The 13,932-nt window shown below is 45.3% G+C and overlaps 1 protein-coding gene across 1 annotated transcript in view; it reads right to left on the bottom strand.

Moving 5' to 3' along the window:
- The window catches only part of VILL (villin like), a 41,720-nt gene extending 37,768 nt beyond the window's left edge, over window positions 1–3,952 (bottom strand). The window contains exon 1 of the mRNA XM_088150345.1: window positions 3,797–3,952. The gene's annotated coding sequence lies outside the window, so the exon portion shown is untranslated. The remainder of the gene's footprint in view (window positions 1–3,796) is intronic.
- Window positions 3,953–13,932: the final 9,980 nt, after the last annotated feature.

Below are 13,932 nucleotides of genomic sequence, written 5' to 3'. Positions count from 1 at the left end.
ACTACAGAACCTGTCAGCCCCAGCCCACATGACCAATGATGGGGACTGTAGTTCAAGGCATCTGAAGAAGGACAGGCTGGGAAAGAAGGTACGTGATTCTGTATGGTCTACTGTAGATCAATGTTTCTCAACCTTGGCCACTTGAAGATGGGTGGACTTCAACTCCCAGAATTCCCCAGCCAGCTTTGCCTGCTGGCCCCACAGTGTGTGCCCAGTGACCTGAGGACTGTTGGACCTGCTTATTTTCAGTCTGGGCAGCTGGGGAAAATTAAAGTCCCTGTTTTGCTTCTACAGGCCTCCTCCCTCCATCTGAAGGACAGGCCAATCTTTGGATTTGCAGGAACGGTGTGTGCATCGAAAGTTTCTGTGCAACGCTTGACACCTGTTTGGCCCCTTAAAACCTCACCCACCAAACAAGTGCAAAATTTTAGGATTCATGGACTCAGGGGCACATCTATAGGGTTTCCTCCCCCCCCCCCCCTCATGATTAAAGGATCATTTCTGGTGGGAATTTTGCAGTCCTTGAGACCCCACAATGAGGAAGCTCATGCTAGAGTTACTGACAAGGTCTTAGCGAGTATTGCCCCTGGAGCTGAGAGAAGGAAGGAGGGGGAGAAGGTTTTTGAGCAAGGAAGGAAAATCCAGCTCGGTTTGCCTGGCACCAGCAGGAACAGGCCAGAACAGGTGCCTCTGGCTGAATCGTAGCAAAGGCCAGCCAGATTTCACCACTGAGAATCAATGCAAGTGATGTTACAGAAGCAGAGACTAAGAGTTGTCAGGAGCTCATTCCATAAAAATGGTGCGCCCCACAAATCTGCTCCTGTGCAACCCTCATCCCTATTCCTGGTTGGATGTCGGCCAGGTGGCAAGTCCTGCGGGATCAGAGAAGGCGGTGTCCTTGCCGTGACGTAATGTTTACAAGGACACCGAGAACCAGAAAGAAAGGGGAGAACAAAGCCGCAACGCCACGCCTGTTTTGTTCTCCAAGAATGAAAGTCAGACACCAGCTGCCGAGAAACGCTTCTGAAGGGAGATGGGGGCAAGTTGTAAAAGACTGAGATCTTTGACCAACATGGAGGAGCGGTTGGTGAAGTGGGCAGAACCAGCTGAGATGGACAAATGGACTTCTTTGATTAGAGAAAGGTCATTATTGACCTTCATCAATGCCTGGAACCCCCGATGGACTTTTTGCATGGGAAAGAAAATGACTGTGATTTATGGTTTTGGTGATTAGAAAGAGTAGGTTATAGAAAGAAGGGGATTATGATGAAATTGGAGAGAGTGGTTTGATTAGAATTGTATATATAACTGCCGAGAGGAAGATCAGAAGCCATTTCTTTATATATGCTTTCTGTTTATTTTCTTTTCCTTTACTCTATCTTCTTTTCTGTTTTTTCTTTTCTGTTTTTTTTTCTTTTTCACATTTACTTCACTATATATTTTTTTCTTTTTTTGAATGTATTTCTTACTATCTATGTAAAATCTTTTTAATAAAAATTATTTGTTTTAAAAAAAAGGAAACGGAGACCTTTGGGTTTTGGGAAAATATGGTTGCCCTGCTGAAATCGAAATGCCTTAGAAAGGCCACCTAGCTTGGCATTGCATCAAGACCCACATCGGAGGACAGAGCCACCATAATGACTTTCTTCACCATACCCTGCAAGCACCCTCATGAAGGATCAGCTTAGAAATGAGATAGATTGATCAGAAACAGAAGTGCCAATGCGCTGTTGATGTTTCCACTGTAGGACGTGGAGAATGTTGGGTGTTGAGAATAGTGACGAGTCAGTAGGTGAGCCCCCATGTTGTTTTCCAGCGGGCAAGGGTGGACAGGAGTGAAATTATGGCCCTTCCCTCTTTAGCTGGCTGATCTCCAAGGCCATCCTGTTTTGCTGCTGATCAGCTGTATCTCAGGAGTGGGACAGGAGGTGAAGAGGAGGCAGGATGGAGGTCACCTAAGGAGACCATGTAGAAGTATCCAGGGCCAGAAATTCCCGAGGCCTAGCTTGTGGTTACTTCTTAACAACCTGGGCTTATGTTTTTCTTAACAAATGCAAAAATATTCAACCAACCAAGGACAAACCCTGGTGTAAGATTCTGGTCTGCTTGGATGCCTGGATCCCAGTATGAGTCACACAAAGGGAATCCTGGATGGAGATCTCTTGAAACGCTCCGACAATGAGCCCCATGGAGCCCCACTGGCTACCATCCCACCTCATTCTCCACAAAGTATCTCCATCAACTTTGACGCCAAGACCGGGTATCCTTCATTTCTATACCAGCAATGAAACCAGTGCTAAACAGGAAGGCATTGTTGTCAGGGAATTTTCTAGTGATAAAAAGGCAGGAGGCGTAGTTTACTAAGAGGTGCTCAACCCAACTCTGACCTTAAGTTATGGTGGGAAAAATAAGCTCCATTGTGCCTTTGGTCAATATTATCTTTAACAAAGGAGCTTTTCCTTGGTAAGCAATATATACACCTGACTTCCTCTTTCCAGCATAAAGCAATTCTAGATCTTAGCTAGTGTTGCCCGAAATTTAGCGCAACTTTTCTGACACCTCCAGAGTTCCCAGGCTTGCCCACAATCTTCATGAGTTTTGGACTCTCAGTGCCTCTGGGTGGCATCAGGTTGGGAAAGAAGGATTCAGGGAAACCCCAAAGGTAAACTGTGGACATTTCCTTATGAGGCTGTTTTGCCTCTCAAATTAATATGGTGCACGGAGGAGAAGCAACTAGATCAAGAAAGCCGGTGCCCGATCTGTTAGATTTGCACTTCTGCAATTAAGTGATTTTGTGTGTTTGGAAGACGCGAGAGACCTCAGCTCTGATATCCCGTTGATCAAGTGAGAAAAAATAAAATTGAACCAAAAAACCATCCTTTCTCCTCTGCCACTGAGACAAAACAATCTTGCGGAACATCAGACTTTAAATCGAGCTCCTGCCACAAGTCAAATGAGTCATTCGCACTGAACAATACTGGAGGTAATTATTTGGTATGTAAAAGTCAGAGCAATTATACTGTAGACACCAGCAAAAAGACAAATCTAGCGGTTGTCTTGGGACTACGTTCATATCTAACGCTGGTTTGGAAAAGCTTTTCTGTGACTCTATACCCCACCCAAACCCTGTAACACGTTTCTCCCATGCAAAAAATTTTTTTTTCCCATCTATGTTTGCACATCATGATTAAATAAAACATGTTACTCAGTTAAGCCAATTGCCTGGGTTCGATAACACGCTCAACCATCAGCGGTGCTCGCTTCACGCCTAATAGCTAGCCACAAGCCAGCCAACCGCGTTTTCGTTTTATTGCACTGTGCAAATGCCATCTCTGGCGCCTTTCTGAAGGCAATTTTTCAGGCAGACCTTGCTATTTTGCTGTGGGAGCCCTCCTTCAAACAAGAGGCCGCTGCAAGATTAAAGGGACGCCCACCACCCTCTTCCTTTGAAGGGAAAGAGAAGAGGGAGCGTTGCCTCCCCCGTTCTGGCCTGAAATGCTGTGCTTCAAGGTGCACCAGAGCTCTGCCCCCAGAAAACATGGCAACCCTAAATTCAGCAGGAAAAGCCAAACCTAAACAAGCTACATTTGCTCCAGATCCAATGGCCTGGACAGTGAAATACAACAAACCTTTTTGGGGAGAGGCTGTTAAGAGTCACTATTCCTGGGCTGAGCTGTTTCAAGAGAGAGAAAAGAGTGCATTTCCTCAGACCCGGATCCAGCCTTGCTGCAAAAAAACTCAAAGCAAAGGAGAGGGTTTCTTCCTTCTCAGAGAAGATCTCTGAAGTTCAGCTTACCTTACAATCCAGAGTATTCTGCGTTTCTTGTCGTTCCTCCCCACCTGCCCCAAACCGCTCTGCAAGCCGCCTTTCAGCTCAGGCTGGCACCTAACGCTGCCAGCTGTTGTGGTCTCTTTGGCCGAAGGGGCATGTCACGCAGGAGGTAACTGAAGTGGTTGCTAACGTGGAACCCTCCCTTGATCGGCCACACCCAGCCTTTGCAATGAAACTCCCTGGAGGGTTAGTCGAAGCAGCTGGAATGTGCCTCCCGTCCTCCGCTGGGTTCAGCGGTAGGAAGAGGAGAAAGAGATTGAGAAACTCCTTCCCGTTTGAAGCTGGATTGCGGGTGTCGTTGGAAGGGTCTTCTTGAAAATGGGAAGCCTGATCCAAGTTGGGCCGGATGTTCTTCTCACCTGCGGAGAGGTGCCCATCTCTAAAATGAGGAGTGGGAAAGACCCTCCCTGGGCTCACAGATGTTTGGTGAAAAAGCAGCTTTTCTGCAGCTCACAAAAGCTTCTGCTTTTTAATCAAATGTGTGTGTTGGAAAAGGGGCTCCTGGACTTCCTTTCTGGCTACCGTAGATGAACACGGCTCTCCTCCTCCAATATCTTTGAAATGAGAAATCTTGCAAATGGTTTAGGAACACCGTGGGTCCATTTGGAAGGAAGATCCTACACATCACATGTTCAGAAGCCCTCAAACTTTTGTGTGTGTGTGTGTGTGTGTGTGTGTGTGTGTTTCATGGTATATCTTACCTTGATGGTACTAAGGGCACAAGTGACAAAAGAAAGCATATCTACAAATGCCAATTTTCAGCAAAAAGAAGGCATTTCTTCCTCCAAATGGGTCTAACAGAGAGCAGTATTTGTCCGTGGCGCAATGATGTTCTCAGCTTCAAACAAACGGGTGCTGGAGGTGGGGAATCAAGAGCCATTTTGTGTTTACACACCTGGCCTATAAACCAGACTGTAGGAAATGAAGGATGAAGACCAGACTGGAAAAAGTGATTGCTGATGCTTCAGTGTAGGACTGATTGATTGTAAGCCATCAAGTTGTTTTCGACTCCTAGTGACTGCATAGACCAGTGTTTCTCAACCTCGGCAGCTTGAAGATGGGTGGACTTCAACTCCCAGAATTCCCCAGCCAGCCATGCTGGCTGGGGAATTCTGGGAGTTGAAGTCCACCCATCTTCAAGCTGCCGAGGTTGAGAAACACTTGCATAGACAGATTTTTCTCCATGATGATTCAGCATAGAAGAGATGTTCAATTTATATGCTACTTTCCATGGGGGAGAGGGGAGAAACTATCCATTTTACCTCTGATGAATGAGCTAATTTCACATATTTCAGTCAATGCCCAAACTGAAATTTAGTTATTTCATAATTCAGTCCTTCCATTTTTGCAACCCAGTGTCCCAGTCATGGACGTGGACAAGCACCAGGGAAGCATTTTTACAAAGATACATATAGTCATGAAAATACAAAGATGCTTTACATCAGGGGAAACTGCCAAATTTGTATATATTAAGTAAAATTGCTAACAAAACCATATATATCTGAGGTGTGCGTAGGTCTTTTAGTGCCATTTTTTAAATTAAATCTGATGCCTTGAACTGACATACTTGCAGAATTGAGTCACTGAACGCAACTGTCATTTGCCCAACGTTTTTTTGGCCTATCAAAGACCTCTCAAAGCAGCATAGTGTGTCAGCTATAATTCTTTCTTTCTTGCATATAAGATGAAACTTTACCGAATCTGCAAGAATAAATTCCTACTCTGGAATGCTTACAATCTGAAATTCAGCAGAGTGCAGCCAACAAAGGGAGGGGAGATCCAGCCAATGGTTGCAGGAGGCCCTTTCTTCTCCTGTGGATGACCTGATCATTGCTAGAAAAGTCATGGTGTCTTTCTCCTTTACCTCTGTATGCAGGAGAGCCTCAGCGAATGTCATCTACTACGTTATGTAGTATCATTCTTGTTTTAGAGGGACCATAATCACCATCCATTGGCCAGCAGCTTTCTCACAGAGCTTGACTCTACTAGGTGTGAGAGGCATCAAAGATTGGGTGTAGAAGAGCATCCTCTTAGGGAGGGTGATAAATAACATCTTTGTCATTGACGATGATGATCTGAGTTTTATCCTGCCTTTTTCAGATATAACTCAAGGTGGTGAACATACCTAATTACCCCTTCCTCCTATTTTCCCCACAGCAACAACCCTGGGAGGTGGGTTGGGCTGACTGTCCCAAAGTCACCCAGTTGGCTTTCCTGGCTAAGGGAGGCCTAGAACTCATTCCCCTGGTTTCTAGGCCAGCACCTTCACCACTGCACCAAACTGGCTCTCTGCGATCGGGAGTCTGATGATATGCGGGATGGGACTCCCTGTTCCAGCTCTCTCTCTTTTTCTGTCTCTCCTTCCCAAAATCTAGTCCCTCCCTGCATGGAGGTCTCCAGCTTTTGGCTCCTGATACAGTGTAATTTAGCGTCTTGAGGGATATTTTAAGATTGTAATTTAAGGGTTGGGGTTTTAGAGTTGGGCAGGACACACAAGCAGACCGCCATTCCTCTCTTCCCCTTTTCTTCTCCTTCCCCTCCCTTTTTTCACTCCTTTGCCCCCCATCCACCCCATCTCTTCTGTCTCTACCAGTTTATTGATGGGAGAAAGCCAACATTTATTTATTTTATTTATTTATAAGATTTAGAGGCCACCCAGCTCCATAAGGCTCTGGGTGGCTTACAACATTGAAAGGCATAAAACAGGAAAGCAATGTATGCATGGGTGTCTGTAAAAAACAGTTCTACAGGACCTCAGGACCCATCCTAACCCTCACCCTGGGGTTTTCAAAGACTTCTTAAACATCATCAAGGTGGAGCCATATGAATCTTGGAGGGGATGTTGTTCCAGGGGACAAGTGCTGTGACAGAGAAGACATCCTTCTTGGGTTCCAATAGATGACATTGTTTATCTAAGGGACCTTGAGAGGGTCCACTCGGTCTGATCGTACAGAAAGAGGCAGAGCTCTTGCTTAAAATTACCTACCAACCATCACCCCAACTTGATGTCCTCCAGAGATGTGGGATCACATCTGGTTGAGAACAGTTGATCTGTCCTATTGATACCTTGGTGTCACCTCCAGAAGGTACTTAAGGGGTAGTTTATATAGTGATATTCCTCATAACCCCTTTGCCATCTTACCCTTGCAGGAAATGCTTTGCCTATGAGTGGAAATCCTACCAAATGTCAAAACCCAACTATTATTATTATTTCAATTCGTATGGCCGCCCGTCTCATCTAAGTGACTCTGGGTGGCTCACAGCAGGTAAACTACAACACGTTGTTGAACATTGACAGGATCTGGTTCACCAAGCACACAGATTTCCGGAACTGTTGGGTTGATCCCCATCTGTCCCCCTTCTTCATTCTGCCCAAGATTGGCACCTGGAAAAAGTCAAAGGTAAGCCAGATTCTCAGGCAGATCTAATCTTTTACTGTATGACGCTGGCTGTGGTGAGTTCTCTCTCACTTATAGACATGCACAGTATCGTTCTAGACCCTGGAACTTTTCCAGTAGGTTAGAATTACAGATCTACCTGTTTGTTCTTCTGGGATGGTGGCCTATTAAAGCTGACAGCCTCTACAGGAAATATTTAGGGATCAGTGGAGGGTGGAAAGAGAAAAAGAAAAAAAAAATCTTGGCAGCCATGCAAAGGAAGGGGGAACTTTTACAAAAATCATGCCAGGTTTTTGCTAGAGATTTGGTTGCAGAAGCGTTTCCTGGTTACGGTATTTGCAGACAGGGTGGGGGAGGAAACAGGCAGAGCTTTTAACGAAAGAATTATGCTCAGGGCTGTACCAGCCCAAGAAGCAGGAGGCAGAGAAAAGGAGACAGGTAGAAAAACATAAGAGTTGCAAATACTGGAATAAAAACTGTTAAAGCAAGGCTCTTCCTTATTCTGAGAACGGGCTGAGGTCAACTTCATGGGGAATATTGGGAGGGTCTCTTGAATCTCTTCAAATGGTCCAATCAATGCAATATTCTAATCAAACTGATGAATCAGATTGGACTTGAACAGAAATTGGGTACATGCAAAAATATTCTATTTCCAGAGAATTCCAGTCCATCACTTTCTTCTACACCATATTAATCTGGACATTCTGGGAGTGATCTGCTGGTTTTCTGAAACGAAATCTTCCAGAACAGGAAGTGGTCAGTTGCAGGGCTGGGCCATGTCCAGAACTACCCAAACCACTTCCCGTCCCAGAAATGAGCTCAAAACATTTAAGAAATTGCATCCTTCGGCATCACTGGTTCTAAGACGTTCCCACATGGACACGCAGAGCCACTTTGCTTCATGGATGGTCCCAGGATGGTGTAGTGGTTGTTGGGTTGGACCGGCCTCAGGAGGACGCAGGTTCTAGTCCTCCCTCTGCCACAGAAGCACCTGGGGGACTTTGGGCCAGTCCCTCCCTCTCAGCCCAGGAGCCCAATCAGGTGTAGTGGGGAAGGTGCTGGTCTAGGAACAGGGAGACCCAAGTTTTATTCCCCCCTCAGTCATGGAAGCCCCTGGGATGAACTAAGGCCAGTCACTCTCTCTCAGCCCAGCCTACCTCCCAGAGTGGCTACTGTGAGAAAAACTGGAGGAGCAAATGCCACACTTGCCTTCTTGAGCTTCTGAAGGAAAGGCAGGATATCGATCTAACACATGAATAAATGTCTGTGCAAATATATCAGCAGCCAGGCAGCCAGAGGAGGTTGCCAAAGCAGGCGTATCAAGCTCTGCAGAAAACGCGACTGCTTTGCATGAAACAACACCCTTGTCTGCAGCATTTAAAACCAGATCTGTCCCGTCAAAAGATATACAGTCAAGAGGAGATGGGATCATTGGGCCACAAGGCCTCCAAGCCCTCTCTTGGAGTGCAATTTCATAAAAAAGGGTCTGTCCGTGCAACTAACCACAGTACGTACATTATAACCCACAAATAGGATAATTCTTCCATCCATCAAAAATGTCTCAGAAGCCACCAACAGATTACTACCACCCCTTGGCATCACCATAGCCCACAAGCCAACAATATCCCTCGAACGCATCCTAAGCAATTCATAAGATTCAGTAGCCGAAGATGGCAAAGCAAGGAAACAGCAGTTGGGATCTATCCATATCTACAAAGATCCGAATTATGCGGGCAGCGGTTTTCCCTGCGACACTCGATGGAAGTGAAAGTTGGTCTTTGAAGAAGCAGAATAAGATGAGCATTGACACTTTTGAACTCAGGTGTTGGAGAATCCTGAGAATACCGTGGACAGCCAAGATCACAGAACAAATCAATTCAGAGTTCTCAATCAAGGAACAAATGACCAGGCTCAAGTGATCGTACTTTTGACACGTTATGCAAAGACCTAGCTCTCTAGAGAAGTCTATAATCCTGGGAAAGGTGGAAGGAGAGAGAAGCGGATGACCAGCAGCAAGGTGGATGGACTCAATTATAGTGGCGATGGGTGCACTGTTGGAGTACCTGAAGGACCAGGTTGGGGACTGATCATCCTAGAGAAGGTCTATGTTGTCACTAACAGTTTAACTTGACGGCACATAATCAATGAGATCAAGAAAACATCAAATTCTGAAGTTCAACCAGTTGAACAAGCAATGCAGTTTTTCTCGTTACCTCTGGGGTTGTATGTTCTACATACAGATCTGCAGTATAAAGACACTAGTCCAAAAAGGCATGCTGTCCATCAAAGAGGTTGCTATCTTGACCCTGCAAACTACATTGAATTAAAATAGAATTAAAATCAAACTGAACATGTCTCTCAGCCCCACCTACTTCTTTCTCCTGATTCTACTGCTTGGAGGGCGGCACCCAGCAGGTTGCTCTGAGACTAAACATAGCCCTTGAAGACATTACACATGAATCCATCCAAACGTTGCAGGCCGTATATATTGCAATAAAAAAATATGTGTGTGTGTGTGTGTGAGAAACAGGAAGGAATCTAACACCAGGCTGTGTCTGAAGTCTCATACATTAGAACAGGCATTAACAAACTTGTGGTAGAATTTGAAATAATACACCAGAGCAAACTTTGCCACATCCTGGTGCTTGTGTCTGTAATCAGTGCTTTCAAGATCAGAGGTTGCGAAAAGAGTAGGTTGAAGGCAAATACTTGGCTAGAAAATGGTAACGATACCAAAATGGTGACATGTGTGCGGGGATGTCATCACACACACCATTTCATAACTGCATCATGACTTCAGATGCAAGTTTGCAAGTCAAAGCATGCGGATGATGATGTCATCATGTGTGTTTCCTTCACCCCTTCTTGACTCCTCCTGCAAGAGACCATGGGAACAGCTATGAAGTTCATGGCCTGCTGGAAGGTTTATCAAGAGAATAAGTACATAAGTTGATAAGAAGAGCTTTGAGAGTTAGAACAGGGCTGTGGTGCCTCTATTCCAGCATCTATTCCAATGGCCAACTGGATGCATTTGGGAAGCTCCTAAGTCTGAGCTGGAGGACAACCCCCTTCCACTGTCCCTTCCCAGCTACTAGTATGTAAGCATGCTGCCTTATCAACAATATTAAGGCTGTGCAGCACATTGGATTTGACAAGAAAAAAAGATGCTTTAGAGCTCACAAGGATGCCCACATAACACCTACCAGCACCTCTTTAACCAAATCCATCTTTGGAGTCCTTGGGGTTCTCTGAGCTTGGCTGTTTTCTTGCAAACGTTTCATTACCCAGCTAGGTAACATCTTCAGTGCTAGGATGGAATGGGTGCTAATAGAATAGAATTCCATTCTAACACTGAAGATGTTACCTAGCCAGGTAATGAAATGTTTGCAAGAAAACAACCAAGCTCAGAGAACCCCAAGGACTCCACAGTTCAACCCTGAGCTACACATATTCGCTTCTATTAAATCCATCCTTTCCAGAATCATGCTGCAGCTGCTGAGGGTACTCTTGCAATCCCATGAACAGCTGCAGCTGTTTGAAGAGGTTACTGATGGGGGTGTCCTCTGGAGCATCAGCTTCCCTTTGAATTCCTAACTGGATCTAAGCAGCCATCAATTGTTGATTCTCCTTAGGTCTGGCAGTGGTTGCAAAGTGGACTAGGTGGGTGCTTGCCCTGGTCCAGTGGGATTCTATGTTCATCCCACTGATGTTGCAAATTGCTTCTCAGGAATCCAGTGACACAAGAGGCTGTCCTATTCCGTTATCTTTAACCGGGGTGACCTCTGTAAATGGTGCTCTTAAACCATGTTGTACCATAACGCCCATCGGGTGGCTGAGAAAGTTGGGAGTTGTGGGTGGACACATCTGGGCAACTGGCATGAAGAGCAGCTATTCAAGCTTTGGCAACCACTGTAATGGGCTTTAATGAAGGCTGGCTACATGCACTGGAAGAAATGTGGACCTCATCTCCAGGGTTTAGACATCATTTGAGTAATGCAAGGTTTCTCCCAAACTAGGGTCGCATCGTGTCAAGGCTGAGGAAGCAGCCATCTTACTATGCTGCAGCTCCATTAGAGAAGACAGATGGGCAATGTCTGCAACACACCAACTCAGTTCACTGAGCCATTCCTCCTCCTCTTCTTAGCTCACTCCCAACTCAGCAACTGCTTTAGGCAGCTTTTGAGTGTCCTGAAAGGAAGCAAAGAACTATTATTTCTCGGTTGTTGCATTTTCACTGACAGGGATGGGTTGAAGAGCGTGAATGGGGTGCTCTAGCGGAGAGACTCAAGAACTTGCTAAAAGGCTGAATACCTTGATTTTGGTTGATGGAGAGGGGGCTGTAACTTGTTCTGCTGTTCAGCCACCTGCTTTCAGCTGGCTCTTTGTTGTCCCCCCTCCCTGTGTTTATGGGATACAGGATGGGGACTGCACTCAAAGCAACTTGATTCGCCCTCTGGAGGACTTTCCAGGCATTTCCTGGTCAAAAAATACTAGCTCGACTCTGCCACCTTGTGGCTCAGGAAAAATGTACACGAATGAGAAAGCTACTCTGAGTGATCTCATCAGCCTCTTTCTCCCGCAACCCCCCACTTCCCCAACCCACCTCCACACTCTGATCCAACACGTTGGGAGATTTTTCTGGATTTTTAGATACAAAAACAGGTCCGTTTCATTGCAACATTCATTCTCACTCCAGTGGATGCAAATTCTGAAGGATCCTTTACAAAAGGAAATCATCATGGCTGGTGTGGGTCTTCCAGGCTGTGTGGCCGTGGTCTTGAAGTTCTGTTTCCTAACGTTTCACCAGCACCTGTGACCGGCATCTTCAGAGAGCAGGAGCACAGACAGGAGCAGCTCTCTCTGTGCCCAGGGTGATGTGGCCCTTTTGTGGGTGTTTATAGAGATCTGAGGGGGGGGGGATTGGGTGTGTGTGTGGGGGGTTGAGTTACTGAGTGGCTGCTTGTTTTGGTGTCAGAATCTGTGTGTATCTTCCTGGGGATTAGGCAGGGTTTTTTCTTCTATTGAATTGTTAACGAGGGGCTGCTGGGGGTGATTAGCAAATTCATTGTGTGAACAGTTCACACAACCAGGACATGTGAACAGTTCACACAACCAGGACATGTGAACAGTTCACACAACCAGGACATGTGAACAGTTCACACAATGAACTTGCTAATCACCCCCAGCCGCCCCTCGTTAACAATTCAATAGAAGAAAAAACCCTGCCTAATCCCCAGGAAGATACACACAGATGGTGACACCAAAACAAGCAGCCACTCAGTAACCCAACCCCACCCACACACCCCCAATCCCCCCTTTCCCCCCCCCGCTGATCTCTATAAATACCCACAAAAGGGCCACATCACCTGGGCACAGAGAGAGCTGCTCCTGTCTGTGCTCCTGCTCTCTGAAGATGCCGGTCACAGGTGCTGGCGAAACGTTAGGAAACAGAACCTCAAGAACACGGCCACACAGCCTGGAAGACCCACGCCAGCCATCGTATGCCAGCCGTGAAAGCCTTCGACAATACATTGGAAATCATCATATTTGAATGAAAAATTCCATGCAAATTAAAAATGGAATATATGTCTTGGTTTTGATGTTTTTATTCAGGTACAATCTCTTTGGAAAGCTGTCCTTTCTTTGGAATGCTATTTAACATATTCTAAATTAATCTAAGCACACATTCAGAGGATTGCTTCGATGTAGCCTTTGTTAAGATACCATCTGGCTTAAATAAGGCCATTTTGGACAAAAACTGTTTTGTGGTTTTAAAGGTTAATGGTTAAGACTGTGGTTATGTCTAAAAATCAGTAGTTGCTGGCTTGTTAATCAGTTTCTGGGTGCTAGCTTATTCAGGATACCTGTGGCAGAATTTAGAACAGTAGTTCTCAGCTTAGGCACTCCCCGGATGTGGGCAGGCTTCATTACCCAGAATTCCTCAGCCAACATGCCATTGCAAAGAATTCTGGGAGTTGAAGTCTACACATCTGGAAGTTGCCCAGGTTGGGAAAGTCTGATCTGTAGAATGAAGCAACAGACAACCAATCAGTGGGAAACTGTTTTGTCGTTTTAAAGAGGAGAGCTTTGATTTTTTTAAAGTGGCAGAATGTTTCTCCCACGCCCCAAGTATTATATGCACAACTGTCCAAATTCCCTATAAAAACCTTTAATTATCAACAGCAGAAAAACTCAACCCCCTCCAGGCCCATTAACCCTGATTATCAATGCTTTGCTCCTTTCCCTAACCCTCCCATGGCAGTCTGTTCACCTCAAGAACGGTGGAATTGTTTGACGCAAGGAAAAGTGTAAACAGTTCCTTTATTAGATTAACAAACGGTTCACCCATTGCTCATTATCCTTTCATATTTCCCAGCAATAAAATAGAAAAAAAAATAGACAGCTTTATTTATTTTGCATAGGTAGCTGATAAGATTTCAAGCAATTTGCCAACCCCAACGGCCTTCCCAGCCAAAGAAATCATTGCAGCACCTTTAAATCAGAGGCAAAAACATTCGATTTACAATAGGACTGTGCGGTTTGGTGTTTTATTATTATTTTTAAAAACAGATCTATAGAGCATTTTTTTTTTCATTTTGGAAAATATATAGACTACAGAATTTTTTACACTGACATTTCCAGGGTCTTTTGAGATGTAATTTTCTCCATACCATTCTAGTTCATCCATGATGCCAGGAGTAG

This window comes from Python bivittatus, unplaced genomic scaffold, assembly GCF_059951505.1.
Source record: "Python bivittatus isolate LINGU-HERP-01145 unplaced genomic scaffold, Pbiv_v1 ctg000610_np1212, whole genome shotgun sequence".
In the NCBI taxonomy this organism is placed as follows: domain Eukaryota; kingdom Metazoa; phylum Chordata; class Lepidosauria; order Squamata; family Pythonidae; genus Python; species Python bivittatus.
Note: the sequence above shows the minus strand (reverse complement) of the source record. Positions and strands in the feature narration are given on the sequence as shown.